This window comes from Lactuca serriola, chromosome 2 (assembly GCF_051521515.1).
Source record: "Lactuca serriola cultivar US96UC23 chromosome 2, Lser_US96UC23_V15, whole genome shotgun sequence".
Lineage (NCBI taxonomy): Eukaryota > Viridiplantae > Streptophyta > Magnoliopsida > Asterales > Asteraceae > Lactuca > Lactuca serriola.
Window position 1 is genome coordinate 210,907,315 of NC_136409.1, and position 9,608 is coordinate 210,916,922.

The following is a 9,608-nucleotide window of genomic DNA, read 5'->3' on the forward strand; positions in this document are numbered from 1 at the left end:
CTCTAAATTGACTAGCCCGGATCTACGGACGTTACAATTATCTCCCCCTTAGGATAACTACGTCCCGGAATCATCAACGAAACAACGCTCACATGATGACTCCATACGTTATCTCTTCATCCTAAGTAATAACCATAACTTTAATGTTTCTTCGAACGAGTATCTAACTTTAAGACTTCCCGATTGCAGGTGGTGCTCGATCTTGCATTTTCTCCCTATCTCATGTTAGACTCCAAATTATGACCTTCAAGTCACAATATCGATCCTTACTAGTGACTTTTTCTTCTTCTTAACAAACTTAAGTTAAGTTATTTTATTACTACAATTGATTGATGTGTCATATTCTAATGACTTATCATCGTATGTTCCCACGCTTAGACTCAGGTCTCTTAGAGTCTTCCAGAACAGACTATACATTTCTTCATGTTCTAATCACATCTTAAGAGGTAGCATTTCTAGCTACAAGCAACTATCGTGATACCACTACCGATCGCTTTGATTATCTTTTATTTCAATCTTCCGGCTTAAGTCAGATGCTACATCAAACTTGGTTCTCTTAACCACGTAACATACTTATCATAGTCGGGCTCAATTTGATATGACCACTAGTGTCGGAATAACAATTATCCTCTTAGTCAATAACGAAACGATGGTAACGACATATTTGAATAAAACAATCTCAATTACTAGCTTCTTGGTAACCTTGTGACTTTCCCTAATCCAAGCGTGAGTCATGTGCTTCCGGTAGTATAGGCCTCTACTACCATTCACACCTACACATACTCGTCCCAAGTATTGTCTCGCAGTTTTCCAAGTCACCATACAAGAAAATCATATAACAGTTTAACACACCAGATAACAAAACGAAGGTTTTATTAATTCTTGAAACTATTACATAGGTGTTCAAGTTCACCCTAGACTATGCCTCTAATAGGCTACATCATGTGATTCAATCCCTTTGGCTACTTTATAACTTGATCTTCGGGTATGAATTCCTCATCCTTGATTCCTCGCGTTGTTCTCTGCTTCGTCGAGGATCATGTGGAATGCTCTTGCTTTCGGTTTTGGCAACACATTTGGCCTTGTAGACCCTTCTCTATTTGGGCAATCTTGCTTAAAGTGCCCTTCCTCATTACATTCATAACATATCCTTTTGTTGAATGTACATTTATTGGCATAATGCCCATGTTTTCTACACTTGAAACAAGTCACCTCTTCGCCACATTTTCCTAAGTGTTTCTTCTCGCACTTAACACACCATCTTGCTTCGCCTCTTCCTCCTCCTCCAAACTTCGAGGATTTACTCTCCTTGTTGGGCCTTGAAGATCCTTCAAACTTCCTCTTTTCTACTGCCTTATCTTTTTCTAGACCCCTTTCTCTTATCTGGCTCTATATTCTTAGCTGCTCTAACGGTTGTTTTCAAAGTAGCTGCCATTTTGACCATTGGGCTAAAGTCTGCAGGCAGTCCGTTAGTGAACCTATCTATCTTGGAGAGTTCAGTAGGCACCAAGTAGGGAAATAGCTTCATCTTCTCAGTGAATGCGGTGGCATACTCATCAACATTCATCTTCCCCTTCTTCAGGTTTTGAAACTCGTTGTTTAGGTCTATCAGATCTATCTCTGAGCAGTAGTGCATTTTTAACTGCTCCGTGAATGCTTCCCAAGACATTCGTATGGCTTCTCCTCGTGGCATTGTATCTGCCAGCAACTTCCACCAACTTAACACTCCAGTCTTTAGTTGTCTGACTGCAAAGACTGTCTTTTGCTTATCGTTGCAGTCACAGCTCTCGAATACCATCTCCATCTTGGAGACCCAGTCCACAATCTCAACCGGCTCCGGGCTTCATGAAAGGCTTGGTGGCTTGGCACCCAAGAAGTTCTTATACATTCGTCTATCCTTGTTGTTTCCCCTCTTCGGGCCATTCCTTTGTTCACCTTGAGTTCCAACTTGACTTACAGGGCGGCTATAGTTCCCTTCCTCCGATTGCTCGGGAATCAGCTCAGGTTGCTCAATAGGCATGGTAGGTTCGTCCCTATTTTCATGCAACATCCTCCTCATTTCTTCCCTTTGTTCAGCTAACATAGCCCGAATCACGACTTGTACTCCAGCCATGGTGATGGGTTCACGTGTAGCTTCTACTACAACAAGTATTTGTTCGATCACTAGGGGCTGTTGATTCTTATTTCCATTTGCATTCCCGACTCCACTTTGGGTTCTTGCCATTTGGATCTATACACCAATTCAGACGTTCGGTGTGCAATGACGAGAATTAAGATAGGAAATATTTTATTTACGATCGACGTGTAAATCTCCCTATTACTCCGAAAAGTTACATGCCAGTTCTAATACCGTAATTAAACGTTTATAAGTTTGAATACGTAAAGTTTCCAGATCCGGTCGGCAACAGACCATAGATCCGATGATACATTTAGCATCATAAATCATTTAGCACATAAAAACATGTTAGGCATTTTCCCTAAATAAGCTAGTGCTTGTGTCTATTCAGGTGTATTACCTAAATTTATTAGACACACTCCTCACGATCATCATTTAGTATTCTAAGTTTAAGTCTAGAAATAAATCATTATTCCTAGTTCGCTTAAACCAATATTCTGATACCAACTGTGACATCCCCATTTTCACGGCCAGAAAATATCGATTTTGTTTATGCTTTATAAAAATTAGAGTACTTTTTTTAATAAAAAAATGTTGCGGAATTTGTTCCCAGTAAAACATAATAAATTCGTTATCAAAACATTTCCAAAGAAATGTATTTTTTTTCATTTAAAACATTGGGATGTCATCGTCAATACAGGGACATAAGCATAAACAGAACTTACATTCATTTTCACTAGTGATCTATATCTCCTTAATCTCTCAGTGTAATGTGACTTCATATCAACACCTGTGATATAAAAAAAACTGAGTGGTTAGGTTGGGAAACCTGGTGTGTAGATAGGGTTTTCAACCCACAATAATATAATTATTATGTTTAATCATCAAACAGTTAACTCAATTACCCATCCCCATTATCTTCTTTACTCTTAAAGATCTACCCTAAGAATCAGCTATTTCTCGTTCATTCATTCCTAAGGATTTTCCTAAGGAATAGATACGAAATCCATCGTTGTCAATGACACGGCTGTCAAGCACAGCTGCTAGTTCTATCACTTAGACACAACTGCCATAATTGTGACATTCTATATGAGGCGCAACTGCTAGTATTGTCCTTCGAGCACAGTTGCTAGGGTTATCTCGTTTATTGATAGTATCGTTTTTGAGAGTCCACTCGCAATACATGTCAATGGGTTTTTAGAGTACACCAGTGAAACATCGTTCACAAAACCTACAGGTTGCAAGCCTGCTAGTGTTCCACTGGACTGTCTAGAATAGTCTGTGGTTGTCATCCATACTCTACTAGATGACGGGGCCAACATTTGGAAACAAGGCTTCTCACATCGTCCACCTCTTACCCATACCTCATGGTCTATATAGTTTCTCAACTCATCATCCAACTCATATCTCATCTACTCATGTTTTACCCAGCATATTATGTAGATATAAATACATATACAGTTTAAATCATATAAAACTTGTATAAAATCGTTCATCCAGCATAAATAGCAAATATACAAATAATATGCACACATAAAACGTAATTTATATAAAATACTTCATATCTATGTGTAAGATGAAAGGGATCATGCACTCACTTGAAAAGGTGGTGATTCCGAACTCAAGCAGCGTTTCGCTTCTTAAAAGTAATTTCCTTCGATGAAACCTAGTATTATTACCACTAGAGTTTAGTCTATTATTCGCCGATACTAATTAATAGTCTAGCTATTATTACTATTATATAAACGTTAAACAATACTTATATAACGCATAATAATAGCCCAAGTACTTATTATAAGTTCCTAATAACATTATTATAATTAAATAAAAGTTATATTAAAAATAGCGTAGGCGTAGCTCACTTACAACGAGTTTTTATAGAAAACCGGGCTTTACTTGGCGCAGCGTTCCCAAGCCGAAAAACTCTTCTTCTCGGAGCCGTCGAGCACTCTGAGGCTTCCGCCTCGTGCTAGGGAGGTTCCCTAGGCTTTTCGGGGGTTTCGGGGCTAGAGAGAGGTTCTAAAGAGAGAATAAAGAGAAGAAAGAATGGGAAATGTGTGAAGAAATGAGGGTGGGAGAGGTTCTATTTATAGGGTGAAAATGGCTGAACTTGGTGCCACATGTCACCATCTAGTGGCAAGACTTGGGGAGAAAGTAATGGCCAAGATTGTGCCACATCACCCATTTTCGCACAGCACACTTCCGACTTCTAAAATCCGTAACTTTCACATACGACCTCCGTTTTTGACGTTCTTTATATCCACGCGTAGGTAAAAATAAGATCTACAACTTTCATTTTGACTCCGTTGGCTAAGTCTCGACCGATCTTGAATTTAACAGTACAAGGAGATTATATTGTTAAATGTCCGCGTAAAATTCATAACTTCTAAATACGGACTCTGTTTTCGTCTGTCTTTTTATCGTTGAGTTCCTATTAATGAGATCTTCAATTCTCATTTAGGTCGCGTAGGCCAAAAACCGCTCGATCTAAAATTCGAGTTTCGGGTTGTGCACTGCTAAGCTAAATCTTAGAAAATTCATAACTTCCTCATACGAAGTCAGATTTGGGCGTTTCTTTTTTTTGTATGTTCTCGGTTTAACTTATACTACAACTTTTGTTTTGATTTCTAAGGCTACAAAGTCCTCCATCGTAAATTCACTATTTATGTCTCCCGGTGTCGTGCCGGTTTTGTAGTAAAACTTCGACGAACCATAACTTCTTCGTTATAACTCGGATTTTAATGTTCTTTATATGTACGGAACCCTTGAGATGTATTCTAAAACCCGGTTAAGATTATTTATTCTAAATAATATTTTGTCGAAAAGTCGTTTTCGACCCCTATTATCTCTAAATTGACTAGCACGGATCTACGGGCGTTACACAAATGCCTACTCTAAAATGAAGGAGTCAAATTTTTTGAAGGAGAGGGTAGAATTGTAGGCCCTAATGAAGTGGAAGTGATACAATTAGATGGAACTAAACTCTCCTATTCAGCAAAACACATACTCATAGCAGTAGGGCACATTGTCCAAATATCCCTGGACATGTAAAATTCTTATACAAAATACAATGTCCTTGGGGGAGGGTGAAATGAGCATTTCACCCTTTTCACATCATATTTTTTATGTGTGTGTCAATTTTTGAGTTGGCTATAACCCGAAATTAGGCCTTGAGCTTGGAAGAGTTACCAAAGCGTGTAGTTATACTTGGGGAATGGTGAGTTGACCATTTTACCATTTTACCATTTTCATCTGTATTTTTAGTTTCTCAACTTCATGAGATGACTAACTTTTTATATATTGGATCAGGTATATTGTTGTTGAGTTTGCTTTAATTTGGCGTGGGATGGGGTACATTGTGAATATATGCTGCAGAAATGAACTTCCATTAAGGTTATATAGATAATACTTTATGAATTCTTCCTGTTTGAATATTTGATTTTAGGGGAAAAAACAGAAAAAGCATGACACTTCCACTTTTTATCAATTTAGCCATTGAACTATATTTTTCTTGTCAATCTCTACAAATATTTATAAAATAATTAATAGTTCAAGGTATAAAATTGATAAAATTGTGAATATACATTGTCCTTTTCTGTGTTTTGCCCTTTATCAAAATTGGTAACCTGGAAAATCGGTTTTTTAAACTTTCAAATGAAGAATGATGGTTTAATCAATACAAACATTAGTAAAGTGGAAAATTAAATAAAATAGTGAAAGTAAATTATGCTTTTCTGTATTTTTCTCTTGACATTTTCAATTAAATTATTAATTATGTCACATTATTTTCGATCAAATTCCAAGAAATCAGCAACTTACTTTTTGTTAACCGATATAAGAAATGCATATTATTTGTTACCAATAATAACAATGTATTTATCGCATATCCTAATTTTAGTTAGATTTGTTTTTAGAGAATGTCACTTTAGTAAATTATTAAAAAAAGAGCTTAGGTCTCTTTAACTAGGCGGCTTGAATGAAAAAAAAGACCCTCAAATGTCAACTAGAGAAAAAAATGTTTATGTAGAGTAGGATATACATTTAGATAGAGATAAAATATCCACATATTTTGAGAGTCCCTTATTTTTAAATTTCCTTTGGGTTGTCTTAATTAAGTTGAATTACACTGTGGTCTCAAAATATTTCTTTAACATAGCAAAGTGATTTGGACAACTGGAGTCTAAGATGGTATAAGATCTTGTTCCATTGGGAGTTCCATAAGAGAAATATATGGTGGAGTTCGGTAACTGTATAACATATTTTTTAAAACTACATCGAGCTAAACCTATAACAAAGTTGACTGTTTGAGTCAAACTTGCTTTTCTTTAAACTTGATTTTGATACTCTCATGTTATGTGTATTTGTGTGTCGATAAGCAAGTTAAAAGTTGGTTGTTATACTTAGGTTTGTTCTTTTTATGTCAACTCCAAAGTTAAAAAAACATTTTAATTTGTATAGGTGCTTTCCTAATTATAACATCCTATTTTTTGTATCTTTTGAAATTGAAAACCTTGGAAAGTATGTTGTTATTTCTTTTGTAATTGATTGGGTACTTCTTTTGTAATTTGTAACTGATTGTTTATATTGTTGCAAAATGAATATGTAAGACATTTAGACTACTAAGTGGGTTTGATTAGTCATTATGATTTTGAGTCATGATTAGTATTTTTCTTTATCTACCGTGGATTCCACGGGTTTAAACCTAGTGTGTGTGTGTGTGTATATATATATATATATATATATATATAAAGAGAGAGAGAGAGAGAGAGAGAGAGAGAGAGCGAGGATAGGGTGAGTACTCATATTAAAGTGAGGACTCCTTCAAAAAATTGAAAAAAAAATCTAAAAAACATATAAATCACAAAATCGAGCATAGATCTATGTCTGGGAGAAAAAAAAATTAGAAATTTTTTTTTGGATCATTAAAATTGAATCAAGGATCATAATGATTCAAAATAAAAAATTAAAATTAAATCATGGATCAATTTTAATGATGCCAATTTTTTTTCCAATTTTTTTCTCATGGACATAGATCTATGCTCTATTTTATAATTTGTATTTTTTGTATAGATTTTTCTTCATTTTTTTAAGGTGTCGTCACGAGTCCTCACATTAAAATACGTCGTCACAGGAACCGGACCCTATATATATATATATATATATATATATATATATATATATATATATATATATATATATATATATATAAAGTGAGAGAGGTATATTTTTTTGTACTATTTAAAACATAGATTTATATTGATATATAAAAAAAAAACAAAGTTAAGTACAGATTTATATTGTGAATCTGCTCATTCACAATGTGAATAATAGTAAGTCAGATTTATATTTGTGAATGTTAAAATTTAAATATTTACAGTTCAAATATACACTGTGAATCTGAACAGATCGAGGTTTTTTTAGTCGATGTTGATGTTAATTAATAGAGGACAAAAAGGTGTGTTTTATGGTATACTTTGGTGTATGTGCGTCCAATGTACAAGTATACATCTATTTCCTTAGTCGTTAATCGCTTTAAATTTCAACGCTCACGGTTAGTTTCTTGGTTTTCTTTTTAATAATGGTTATCTATTGAACCTTATCCTTGATATATATATATATATATATATATATATATATATATATATATATATATATATATATATATAACACATTAAGTTCAAGTATTCTAACTAATTATTGTGCGGATGTTGTATGCTATGAGAATTACTAAGAGAATAAGTTATTTAACAATGCGAACACGTTCAACCTTACAAAAATATCGTCATTTTCATGCATTCTCGCTAATTAATATTTATTTTTGTTCTCACACATCGTTTTTCACTCATTTTCATTATGACAGAATACGACCCAATAAACATTCTGACAAACATTCTGACAAAAATGAGAATAATAATAATAAGTGTATAATAACCTTATAGACGGTTTAATTAGTATGAATGTGTGTTAATGACAATGGTTATGTAAGATTGAACGCATTCGCATTGCTAAACAACTTATTCTCTTAGGTAATGTTTGTTTTTTGTATACAGATCTGCGTGACCTCTTCTGTCTGTGCCGCGCAGACATTAGTTTTCGCAAACTGTTTGTTTTTTTGAAAACTACAGACCTAAAAATGTCTACACGCCCTCTTCTTGGCGCAGATATGGATCAGAGTCTTCTAACATCTTCAGACATCTTCTAGCCTAAAAAAACATATATATATATATATATATATATATATATATATATATCAAGTTTTTGTTAATTTATATTTTTTCCAACTTTATTAATGATAAACAATTTGAAAAAAAAAAATTACACAACTTAAAAAAAATGTCCGACGATACAAACATGATATTTTTAATAAATTTATAAATAAAAACTTATTACAATAATAGTCGTTGAAGTTGTTTATATAAATATGAAAAAAAAATCTTAATATACTCTTATATTTTTTTGCCAAATTTTGTAAAACATTTTTTAATACAGTATCGTCAATTTCTCGAGAAAATATTTATGCTACGTTTTTAATGGATTTAACTGAAAAAATCGAAGTTTATTTCCATCCATTTATGTATCAAATCCTTTGATCACTAATTATAATGTTTAGTTATAACTTTGCAACCAAAGTTGTTGATTTTTATCAAATATATACATTAATTCATATCATTTTATTTTTATTTTTTATACAATAATACATAAAAGTTGATCTAGATTCGTTAATTATTTATAAAAAAAATCATAAAAATATTAAAAAATCACTTTGAAGTTTAAAAAAAACAGTTTATTTAGATTTTAGTTTATTTTAGTAGCCCGCAGATGTTAAAAAAAACAAACAGTCTTCTTTTTTCAGACTGCAGACGTTTGGTCCACCTCTTCTACTGCAGAGGTCTACAGATATGGTCCGCAGACTGCAGACATTTTGCCTTAGAAAAAACAAACATCACCTTAGTAATTCTCATAGTATACGATTTCCGCACAATAATTAGTTATAATAGAATAACGTAAGCCTATATATATATATATATATATATATATATATATATATATATATAGAGAGAGAGAGAGAGAGAGAGAGAGTTAGGTTTAAATGTGGATTGACATCTATCGTGCGGACGTGTGGACAGTGTTATTTTGTGAGAATGACAAAGAAAATATGTTGTTAGATAATATGAATACGTTCAATCTTACATAACTATTGTCATTGTCACACATTATTACTAATTAAAACGTTTATAAGGTTATTATATATTTTTTATTATTATTCTCATTCTGTCTGAATATGAGTCATATTCTGTCAGAATGAAAATGAGTAAAAAACGATGTGTGGGAACAAAAATAAATAAGAATTAGTGAGAATGCATGAAAGTAAATATATTTTTGTAAGATTGAACGTAGCATTACTAAACAACTTTTTCTCTTAGTAATTCTCATAGAAGAACACTCTCCACACGTCCGCACAATAATTGTCTATTCACATTATACCTAACCA